A 12,676-nucleotide genomic window follows, 5' to 3' on the forward strand; every position below is an offset into this window, starting at 1 on the left:
CAAACCAAATGTTGCAATACATTTGAGTAAAACCTTAATGCTCATACCACATGATAAGAGATATACAGGAATACAGGAAGTTGAGAATAAAGATGAATTGTAATTCCTCTAACCCTTTGCACAACCACAAATACTAGCTGTCATGGGCATGAAGCCACACTTATTTTTTAAAAGTGTTTAGGCCACCTTTACCACTGTTAGCAAGCCATATGAAACAATTGATCAATCAGAGAACACTACCTTTTCAGAAAATTATTACTATTGGACAAAACTCAACAGCTTTAAATTTGACCACTGCAAGGTGGTTGAATACATTTTCAAGATGGTATCCTGCCATTGCTACATGGTTATCAAGATGTTGCTAGGTGGTAGCTGCCATGTTACTAAGTTGTTGCCAGGACTTGAGTAGAGGCTGTTACGGTAAATAGTTTCTAGGGTGCTTGTTTTTGGATGATTACTTTCATACGTTCTGGGTGGTTGCTAAGGAGTGTTTTGCGGTTGCTTGGGTGTACCATGTGTTGGCAGTGGTCACAGTACAGTGAGCAGTACCCTGGACACAACCTGTTTCAACTTGTCACCTCGGGCAGGTGCCACAGAACAATGTACGCCATAACAACCAGACACAGGAACAGTGTCTTCCCACAGGCCGTCACTCTGATGAACGGGTAACATCAGTTAAATGATACTATATATTCTATACTTTATTGTTTAGATACACAGTTTTTTCAGTAACATTTCAATATCACTGTTCAATATAAATAAACTGCTGTATATACTGAATATACAATAACCTGACATGTGTAGCCAACATGCATACATTTCCACCTACTCCTGTATATGAAGCAACCTATTACATTAATTATTCAATATTTATTCCAACATATATTCCCTCTACACTTAGCACTCCTGCTTTTTGTTTGCCATCTACTGAAACACTTTGACTTACAAATATTGTATTGTTTATGTAAGCTTTGTATGTATATTTATTTTCTTTCATCTACTTTGTTTACTTTTCATTCAGCTTGGTTGTCATTGTTTCTTGTCTCTTTCAGGTGTAGCCTATACCATTTCTGCACAAGTAAATTGATAGCAAGAAAAAAACGGAGTCAAATTCCTTGCATGTGGCATTATTAGTCTTAGTCAGGTTGCCACTGAGAGAGAGAATTGTGTGAGTATTCGGTGATTCAGCTGTTTGTGTGTATGTGTTATTGAAGTTATTGAATCAGAGTTTAAAAGCAGCTACAACCACTTTAGTCATGAATGCGAGAGTGATAGGTTTAGCTTTAAACAAAATTGTTGGCTCAAAAAGTACAAACTATATTTCATTTGATTTTACACAGCAGAAGCAACAGCAGCAATATACGATGATATAAAAATTACATTTACAATGGTCATATCAAAAAAATATAGTGTACGACCTTTTTGTGAATTAACAGTGAACATTTTAAAAACTTCAACCTACATGCTTCCCTGCATATGCACATTAACATTCCCACATGTTTTCACTTGATGTTTCTATTGTGTTTTCCCTCTTAACATTTTGCCTGCTCTACTGAGGTCCTTTTACAAATAGGCATCAAATGTTGGCAGGACACCTCTTTTTTGCTTGTGCATACCACAGCTTTCTTAGTATAGGTGTTATTTTTTTCATGCTGAATATCACATTTAGGAATAAATTTCATTGTTAAATGTTGCATAATTTAAAAAACCAAAATGCCAAAACAGGATGCCACATTTTCTCAACTTTGAACATAACAAGATCATCATTACAAAACTGAAAGCTTGCATGAAATGCTTGAAGTGTGTTTGATGAGTTTGCTTTTAGGACATCAGAAGATTACGGCACAAAAGTCAGTGGAGCTCAAGGTTTGACTGTCAGTCAGCATCCTACTTTAAACATATTATTCTTTAATTTTTCTATAAATCAAGATGCCTTTATCTTGTGTGTTTTCCTATTTATATCACTTTTTTCATTATGTTTCTGTTTGAATCTGATGCATTCTTTGCCCACGAAAAATGAACCGACATAAACCAGAAGCTTTGAGTCGAGCGGTGTGCCCTGTGTGTCAGAGCATTTAGTAAACACATGGCTTAACTGCTCAGAGAGTGGTCATGTTTCATCTGCTGTTTAGAACTTAATGAGCAGCTTTGAGAGAAGACAGGAGAAGCCTGTTGCCCCTGCGGCTGGATCAGGTTTGTGTTTAGGGAGACTATAATGGCTAAATCATTAGGTAAGAAAATCATTATTGCTGAAGCACTGCTGGCAGCTGGTGGCAGGAGTGTAAAAGACTAGAAAACATAGGCTTATACACGGAAGAATTTAATGAGCTAAAGATGCATCCTAATGAATTATATGTACATAAAACAGCATATATTAAATATACCAAAAAAAGAAATGTTAAAATTGTTATATGGCTTGAAGGATTATGTAGCACCAATAATGTCCTAAGAGATTTCTTTCAAATCTTGTCATGCATTCTGCAGCCCTTATTGAACAGGAACTTGTTGCAGGCCTCTTAAAGGGCGGATACACTGTAACACTACAGTTACTACTGTCAATACAGGTTTTAACAAAGGATGTATTTTGGCCTCCAGTCAACTAATCAAATGTATAGATTCAGTTGTTAAAAACATCAGACATTGTTGGATACTGTGTTTTCATGCATGCTTTTTGCCATTAAATTAATTAGCAACAGTCACCATCATTTGCTCACATAAAACACACATGAACAAAACATACCTCATTGAGGTTTAACCATTCAACTCCAAGTCAACTCTTATTGCATGCAATGTCACTTTCTGTGTTACAAACACCATAACATGAAATAGTGTAATAAATGCTAGATTGGCTTAATTATGATGTCATTACAATTACCTACTTAAATCTAGACACAAATGAGGCACAAAAGACCTTTGCTTTGCTACATTAACATGATGGGTGTTGGGTTGTAACATCTTACAGTTTTATTACTTTCATTAACACTTTGCATGAACTCCATTTTATTACGGTTTGATAAGGTAGGAGATGATCTTATCCTGGGATGATCCCAGGAAGGTGAAAGTCTCAGCTGTGTTCACAATGATGGAGCTAATCTCCAGGGGAAGAAGAGCGGGCAGGTTCTCTCTGAAGTCAGTCCTCATCCTAATACTTTCTGAAATGAAACGAAGGAAAAACTGAGATGGTTGTTTTTGGAGCAAAAGAAGAACAATTAAAAATAAAAATAAAATCTTGGTATAGTCATGGACTCTGACCTGAATTTTAACAGCCACATTAAGACAATTGCAAAGTCAGCCTTTTGTCACCATAAGAATATATCAAGGGTTAAAGGACTTATGTGTCAACAGGATTTGGAAAAACTGGTCCATGCTTTCATCTTCAGTACACTTGACTACTGTAACGGTGTCTTTACAGGTAAAAAAAAAGAAAAGAGACTGAATCACATCACTCCAGTTCTGAAGTCCCTACACTGGCTTCCTGTGCCTCAAAGAATTGATTTCAAAGTACTTTTGCTAGTTTATAAATCACTCAATGGTTTAAGGCCAAAATACATTTCTGATCTGCTACTACACTATGAACCACCCAGACCTCTCAGGTCATCTGGGACAGGTCTACTTTCTGTCCCCAGAGTCAGAACTAAACAGGGTGAAGCAGCTTTCAGTTTCTATGCTCCTCATATCTGGAATAAACTCCCAGAAACCTGCAGATCCGCTGCTACTCTCAGTTCTTTTAAATCAAGGCTGAAGACCTTTCTTTTCGTTGTTGGTTTTCTCTAACGTTTAATTTCTTATACTGCACTGTAACTGTTTATTCTTGTGTTTTATCTGTTTTTTATTTTTTTTAACTGTTTTTTAACTGATTTTGTGTTAAGCACTTTGAATTGCCCTGTTGCTGAAATGTGCTATTCAAATAAAGCTGCCTTGCCTTGCCCTAATAGTTGTATTTGTTTTGAAAAGCAGGATGTGTTTTTCTTGGTTTTTCATGTGGGACTACAGTCCGTCACATTGTAACTTGGGCACGATGAGCTGATGGAACCAACTGCACTTCTAAATGTGAAAATAATGTGTCTCATCTACTGTTATGGGTAAGCATTTTGCCCCTCTCACTCCGTTTTGACTCAGTGAGGCAATTAACAGATTTCATTTTCAGGTTTGTTATTAGCTGTGAGGAATTGTTCACATTAGGAGGGTTTTGGGTCACTAGGTCAGAGGACAGGCTTACCAACACCTGGGGGATACAGAGTTCATCGTTCAGAGACCCATTAGAAGCAGAAGGCTGGACCCCCGACCAATGACAGACAGGCATATCACATAGCTGCAATAGAAGGTCATCAGTGAGAACATGCAATTGTGTGTATGGTGTTTAGGGGTATGATTGTGTGCAAATGTGTACATGCTTTTCGGGAGTCAGAGGAAGGGTTACATGCAAAGCACAAGCAAGGATGTATTGGTGATTTTTGGAGAGGGATTGTTTCTTTTTTGAAAAGAAAGAAAATAGGCAGATTCAGAGTTTGGGTTGATGAATGTGTTGATGGTGGCATTTTGATAGGGGTAATTTTGACCTGACAGGGCCCAGGCTCTTTCATGAATCAAAATGTGTCAGCCAGGCGCAGGAGATGGAGGGCTGCTGCATTGTGGCTCTGACACCCATGTGAGGTGCTGAGGCTGCTGGGGGTCAAGTGTGACACCTCATTAGGACGATGTTAATTTAGTGTGGCTGCAGCGCAACAGACCTCCTCCCATGGGGTATGGAGAGGCGTTTGAGTGAGGGGGTGGGGAGCACTGAGCACCGGACAGAGAATGGGAGCCTGGTGCTCTTGATCCACAAGGCCGTCATCTGACAGCTTGCAAATCATGCACCTACGCCGAACACACCACCCATCCCTTCCCCCTCTTTAAATTTGATCCTGTCTCTAATTTTTAAACGTAAATTTCTTTAACCACAAAGTAGCCACGCTTATTTGTTTTTGGGAGATAAAAATTTACATCTAAATCAGTTGGTTTTTTTTAACCTGGGGGCACTGGTTTGGTCAGTTTTCACCCTCAGTGAACCCGACACCCCTGACAGAATAATTTTGACCCTTCACCTTTGATCTTTCGATTTGAAATAGTTTTCTGTAATGTCAAGATTACTTCTGACAAGCTGCAGTTGTGCTTCACAGCCCAAGTGCAAACTGTCATTTGCTGATTTTAGGAGAGTTTCATGATTTAAAAGCACAACGTTTTATTTTCAAATTGTTGATGGGTGGATAATATATTTACAAATATTAAACTTTAAACTTTATATATTTGTGTAAGCTAAAAAAGAAACTAATTTCGCCCCAAACAATGGCAATAAGTGTATTCCTGCACACAAACGCCAACAGCAATCAATGCTTACATTTAAAAAAAAGTTATTTTTTTCTTCTTTTTTAAAAGTTTAAGCTTTAGAAATTAATGGCAGAGGGATTATGGATGAATCATGTTGAGGGATGGCAGGATAACGCAAAGGAGTTTAGGACTAAATTACACTTTGACCTTTAGTTGGAGTGCCCCCATCTGGCCAACTTGTTATACTGCAGTTAGAGATGTGCAGGCACAATTTCTGCAAGTTCCAAAGTTTAATCTCTGCTTATTTTGTGCAACATTTCAGGAAAAATAGCAATTACCAATGTTTACTTAAAGTGTCATCAATGTTTAATGGATAACCAATATGGAAATTATTTAAATTTCTACATTTAAATAATGGCATGCAAATGGTAACAAATCACTGTGTTATACTGATAATCTCCATTATACTTTGATGCATGCTTTTCATTCAGGTATTGCTTGACTGATCCATTCATGTCAACTGATCTTCTGTCCCCTAATTTCTTCTCTGTTATTACATCTCAGTTTCAATTACAGCACAAAGCCACACACTGCTGGACTGTCACTGTTTCTCATTGGCCTGGAACTCATTGAGAAAATTAATGCCTGTCTTAATGTCTGCGACTGCTTGAATTTGATTACATTGACTCAGAGGCCTCCACCAAATGTCACAGTTTGTCATTGTGCAGTTTCCCCCTCTATCTGCACCACACAAAAGACATTAAGTAACCCTTTATTGCATTACCTCATCATGCATACTTAAATCTAAAATGATGGAAAGCATTGAACTAAATCATGCATCAAAACATCATGCATCAAAATATGCATGAATAATGAATGAATCTTAAGTCACAGAAAGGGTCAGAACTGTATCATTCAAGAAGAAAAAAAAAAAATTTGGGGGTTGGGAAAAATATTCAGGATTGTGTTATATATGTATTTGTAACTTAGGCAAAAAGTAGCATTCAGATGTAAAATATTATTGTCAATAAACCTGACCTTCTTCACTTGGTCACTGAGATGTGCGCGCGCGCACACACACACACACACACACACACACACACACACACACACACACACACACACACACACACACACACACACACACACACACACACACACACACACACACACACACACACACACACAAACAAAGGTGCAGAGGGCCATCTGTCTTTTCTGATGTTACAGATCTGGGAAAACAATTCATTCTTCTTGACATTTCCCAGATTTTCCTCCAAATATTTAACACTTCACACATACAGATATGTGCTGTTTTTGTCGACGCTGTTATGTTTGATGAATTAAAATCTTATAATTTGCAGAAATGATATTTGTCAGCCACGTATTAATACATCCCTCTTTCCAAGAATGAATGATTTATGAATGCTGTTATAGCCAATGTCACAGTCCACTTTTGTTGCCTTTGAGATTTTACTCATTAGTCTGAATAATAACTGTCAATTCAAGCTGTTCTCGAATGGCTTTCTGAATAGAAAGAGAGGGAGAGAGTGCGAGTGAGAGAGAGGCAGCAATAGAGAGGAGAGAGGCCTGAGAGATTAACTCCAGTGAGCTCACTCTGAGAGGCCCAGGAACGGCTGAATATTGTTCTAGTGGTGGGGAGATGGGGAGATTGAGGGGGCTGAGGGGGTGGAGGGCGAAAAGAAAAAAAATCCCTATGCAGCCAGAGAAATGAACTTGATGATCTCAGGGGGGTGGGGGGAGGATCACCATTCCTTGCTCCTGACAATCAAAATTAGATTGGCCAGCACTGTGTCAACACTAGCCCCCCCCCCACCCCCCTGTGGGTGTTTGAAAGTTTGCCATGTGAACTATGGAGACCCCACAGTGCCTTTCACTGACTGCTCAGGCCTCAAAGAAAATCTACAAACCCTTTTTTTCAGCACTGCAACCAACAGCATCTCTGCCCCCAAGTTCTATATTTTGGCAACTCGTTATTGCTGTTTTTGCTGCCATATTGAATTAAACCCAAAATCTGCAATGGTGGGATTCCAACCTGTGAGGCTTGTGGCACAGAACAAAATATAAACTTTATTTGTGAGCAATGGAGCATTGTTTCTTCATCTTTCATTTCTTTGTTTTTTGTTTTTTCTTTTTTTAGTTTTTCCCTCACCCTAACTTCATCCTCAAAACGTCAACATTTAGGGTTTAAAAAAAATTAAAAGGGCAAATTTATTCATACAGCACAATTCATATTCTCATGTTCTCAAAGGCTCATGTTGTAAAAAGTGACATTCACATGTTTTTTTTTTAAATTATAAAGCATCAATATAAATACTGTAAAAGGTTTTTAGCCAGATTCAGAAACTGTGCCTTTAAACAAGCCGTCAGGACTTACGTATTGTTATGATGTCACAACTATACTATATATATATATATATATATATATATATATATATATATATATATATATATATATATATATATATATGCTGTATAGTATTTGTTTTGCTGTTCTTAATTCATGAATTCCCTGTGCGGCATCCTTGACTGCCAAGAAAGGCGTCTTTAAACAAAATGTATTATTATTATCATTATATAAATATATATATATAAATATATATATATATATGTATATATATATATATATATTCATATATATAGTAAGTGCTGCTACAGTGCCGTTACAGTCACTCCCCGGCTGCAATTTCGGTGCCAAGATGCTGAGAGCGCAGATGCAGAAGACCTGGAAAAGCCGACCAATCAGAGCAGATTGGGCTTTTTCGTAAGAGGGCTTGAAGAGACAGATGCTAAAACTGAGCGTTTCAGACAAAGGGTGAATACAGGTATATTCAGACAGACAGTATGAGAAAAATATAGTGATTTGTGAACATTAAAGCAAGTTAACATGTCTAGTAGCAACCCAAAATACAACTATGAACCTGAAAATAAGCATAACATATGAAAATTTCAAAGTGCTGTAGATGTATTTAAACTGTTGTATCTTTAACCAAATAAAAAATTGTAAATATTGGTCTCAATTATGCAAAATAAATGCCTCCTTAAATTTGACAAGCTAGCAACAAAGAGCTTATTTAGTCATATACATGTATATTTGGGAAAAACACGAATAATATGTAAGATCTTCATGGCTAAATTTCTCAAGGTGTGTGTGAGACATGCATTACAAGTGTATTAATCACAAAACACAGAACATTGTTCGTATTTGTGTGTTTTGTCATTTTGTGCACATGGAACACAGATGTGTGTGTGTGTGTGTGTGTGTGTGTGTGTGTGTGTGTGTGTGTGTGTGTGTGTGTGTGTGTGTGTGGAGGGGGGGTCCAGTCCAACCACATTAGAGAGGGAGTGCAGCTGTGTCCTTGTATAACCTTGCCTGTTTTAATTAAATTAACCCAAGGAATTTTATCTGAGACAACTCTAGAGAAGAACTAACACCTTTGTCAATACTTCAAATTATAGCAAAATAAGCATTTTGATTTTTTAATTTTTTTAGTATTGTGTCTTTTCTTTTGTTTTCACCCTCCTTGTAACATCTTTAATGATAATATATAGCACTGCATGTGCTATTCTGTGTTTTAATATGCAGTTACAGTCGTGCTAAAGATCGAAGGTGTTGTTCCAGGACTGCAGGACAAGGTTTTCTGCTTCCAGGCTGATTCCTGTTGTTGCCAAAGAGAGATGTTCAACTGACTTTCAAGTAATCACACACTGCTGTGAGGAGCATTCAAAATAAGTGGATGGAATGTGCAGATTGCTGTGTATTGGCAGAGGAGAAGCACGTTTTCAGTCATCATTAGGATGTTGTACCTTTGTGAACAAAAGTAATGATATTTTTCCACATTTTACACTGCTTCATGAAAGATTTATGTTTTTGTCATTGATGTATCTTCCTCTAAATATAACATGTTTTGATTTCAACTTGATGTCCTTTGACTTCTGTGGGTTATACATCAAATACATAACTGGTAATGTTTTAATTTAATTCAGAATATCTACTTTACATATGGATATAAATAAGGTTATTGTATGCCACTTTTAAATACATTCCTTTCTCTTGAGGCAAAGAAACAGAAATATAAAAGATTGTCAGAAATCCCTGACTTCTTTGTTGCTTTTTAAAACTACTGCAACACTTTTTTTCATTTGCATGTTTGAATTGTGAAATTATTTTTGTCACAGATGTTGATAGAGTCAATATCAAGAGCTTGTTTTTTTTATTTATTTTAAACGTTGTATTGTCATATTAAAACATAACTTAATGTTTTTTGCCAGGTGGAAATATCCAATTAATTTTTTTTTTTATTTTCAGATTCAATTTCAGTCAATCCTTTAATAAATGTGTCTCACCATTACTGTCAGCTCTATTGTCCATCTATCATGATGACTGACACAGAGGTTCAAATACTGTTGAATTTTTAATGTTGTTGCATTCATGAGAATGAAAAGGCCCCACGCCAAAAAAATGGTGAAACACCAAAGGATGTAGAGATGTGAGTACAATTACAACCTTTGCTGCTTCTTTTTTGAGGTGAAACTAATTGAAAATGTATCAACATGAATGCGAATTCTTCAAAGTAGTCGGTTGTCTCAAAGTAAGATTTCCAATTTCTTTTTGAGTTCTCAGGTGTTATATCAATTTTAGAGGAAGACATGTGGCACATTTATTTCTTTACACTATGCTACTGATGTGCTACGTTAATACCAATAGTATGAGCATTTATCACAATACAACTAGCATTTAGTGCTACTACAATTAACAAAAGCCTATATTTTGATGCTAAAGATGCTGTGATGTGACAAGGATATTTTCTGTCAATGCTTTCTGTGACACAAGACAAAAACGCAAAAAGCATACCAACATAACAAATGATCCAAAATGTTTCATGATTCATCATTCATGTTTACACAAATGAGTCAGATTTTCAAAATGTAAGGTTTATGCTGTACTTATAACCCTCAAATATGATTTTATATCTACCTTGAGAAGGTGAAATTAACATGTTATTTGAAGTACAACAGAGCTGTGCATGTATTCAATGAACAGTCCATTATTATTCCCTGTTGATGATTTTGACTCATCAAGGCGCAAATTTTGTTTCCCCATTGTTTATTTTATTGTCATGTGAGATTCTTTCATCCCATAAGAGTGTGTGTGATCGTCTCTGAACAGTTTCCCTCACTAAACAACAGCCAGTCAGTGAGCCAGACAAAAAGGTGTTACTGATGACTGTGTCCAGCAATTTAAGCTATTGAGAGCTGCCCCCAATTCACCTTCTTTCTTAACTTTATGGCTATAATTGCCATAAAGCTCTTCCCAAATCCTCCCAACCCCCATCTGCTTTTCTTGATGGCTTGTAACATGTTCAATATTCCCATTGTTCTGTACTTTTCTTCCACAAGTGCCTCCATGGCATTGTTTAGTCTTCATTTAATGAAGCTGGGTCAGAGTTTGTCATGTTAGTGTTAAAGCTTTGGGCGCAGCATTCAGCCTATAACACTTCACGTCCAACTTGTACAACTACTCCTTATGTGCCAAAACAATAAAACATCCATCAATGTCCTCCCTTGTCTATGTAGGGCGGGTATGAATGATGATGTGTACGGCACATTGATGCACTTGAGGGGCAGGGGACTGTGTGAATGTTTGTTTATGTCAAGTGAGGATTTGTCAAAAGGTTTATGTCATTGCTGGCATCAGTCTCCTCGAGCTTGTACTGGGTGGTCTTTGTCTGTTTGCATCCGTAAAGAGCTTCGTTCTCACTCTCATTTGTCCCCTATTGATTCTCTAAATTAGGTTGATGAGAGGCCCTCCTATCAGGTGGCATATTAATTGGGTCAGGCTGGATCTTATATGACATCCAAATAATGGCAACCCGAACCCCAAGACTAAACCTTTGTCCTCTGAACGCTCTCTTTCACCAATTAGCCTCGTGGTGAATCTGCTTCCTGCCACCTCTGCTGCCCGTTACTGTTTTCCAAGAATCAGGATGCCATCGTTGGCTTAAACAAGTGTGTGTATGCATGTTTTCTTGTGTGCACTTGTCGAGGTGTGAAAGCAACCTGGAGGGAGTTTCCATTTTCCAATTAAAAACTTGATGTGTATTTGATAATTTTGATTGATTCTGATTCCAATGACTCAATCTGTTTAAATTTGACAACTTTAAGGGCAACAAAACAAAATAAATAAAAAAGGTCTCTGCATTTTTTCTGTTAAAAGACACATCATGTTGACAGAATATTATTCACAGCTTGAGGTCACAGATGTAATTGACATAACATTGGAAAATCCTATGGTTTCTGATCAAAATATTTGAGTGGTGGGAGGTGTGTTGGTTGCACTTGTGAGTATTTCTTGAATCCTGGCTGCGACCGCAGAGCTGGTTGCACCAGCTGTTTAAGAGCTAGTAGTAACCGTAGTTCAAACCTACGTGTTTAGATGTATGCATCGCTAAATTAAAATGTATTGTACAACACAAAATATTACTTAAAGAAAAGGTTGTTAACAAAACATTTCCACTTAGTAACTGCCAGATGTATCTCGACTGGGTTGCACTCATACATCTGTTAATTTAAAATATTAGTAACTACTTACTAGTCGCAAACTAATGAATTGTTTAATCAGGTTGAACCATCAAAATGTAAAGCTATGGTGCGTAATTTCTGTCTCCCCTATGAGGAATTCATGATACAATCCTTCCTTGATTGCGCACAGCCCCCACCCCTCCTCTCCGCAGTTGCTTGTAACCAAGGAGGACAGGATTCAAAAACCATGATGGACTCTTCAGAAGATTTGATTGCCTTCACTCAATTTTCTGAAGTTGCCGGACAACACCAGTTGCTGAACATAACCATGCTGAGAAATACAGAAAGAGTTGTGTGGAGCAGATAGTCTTAATTAGCTTTGTACAAAACTCATTTGGCAGAGACTTGAATGTAACAGATGTTCAGCACAACAGCATGTTAGTTATGCGGCACGTACACCTGGTAGTTAGTGGGAACAGATAACTATCAATAAAATTACATTAGAAGTTTGTATGGCTTAATTTAATACTGTAAAATATTCACTCAATCCAAACATATTTATGCACAAGAAGTCATCTAGCGTTACAAAAGATTGTCTGCAAAGTTTAATAAGCTGTATAGTCTCCCCCCATTATTTTTGGTATTTACTGCTTTCATGGTTGATTGTTTCTGACTAGAGAGAACTACAAATGTTTCCTTGCAACCGACGTACACATTACTCAAGTCTTTACCAACTACAAGACATTTCTTAAACCTTCAAAGTGACAGCAAAACAAGCTGTGAACACAACACTGACATCTTCACCTTTTTTATAATGTGTACTTGT

This window comes from Etheostoma spectabile, unplaced genomic scaffold (assembly GCF_008692095.1).
Source record: "Etheostoma spectabile isolate EspeVRDwgs_2016 unplaced genomic scaffold, UIUC_Espe_1.0 scaffold00018250, whole genome shotgun sequence".
Taxonomy (NCBI): Eukaryota; Metazoa; Chordata; class Actinopteri; order Perciformes; family Percidae; genus Etheostoma; species Etheostoma spectabile.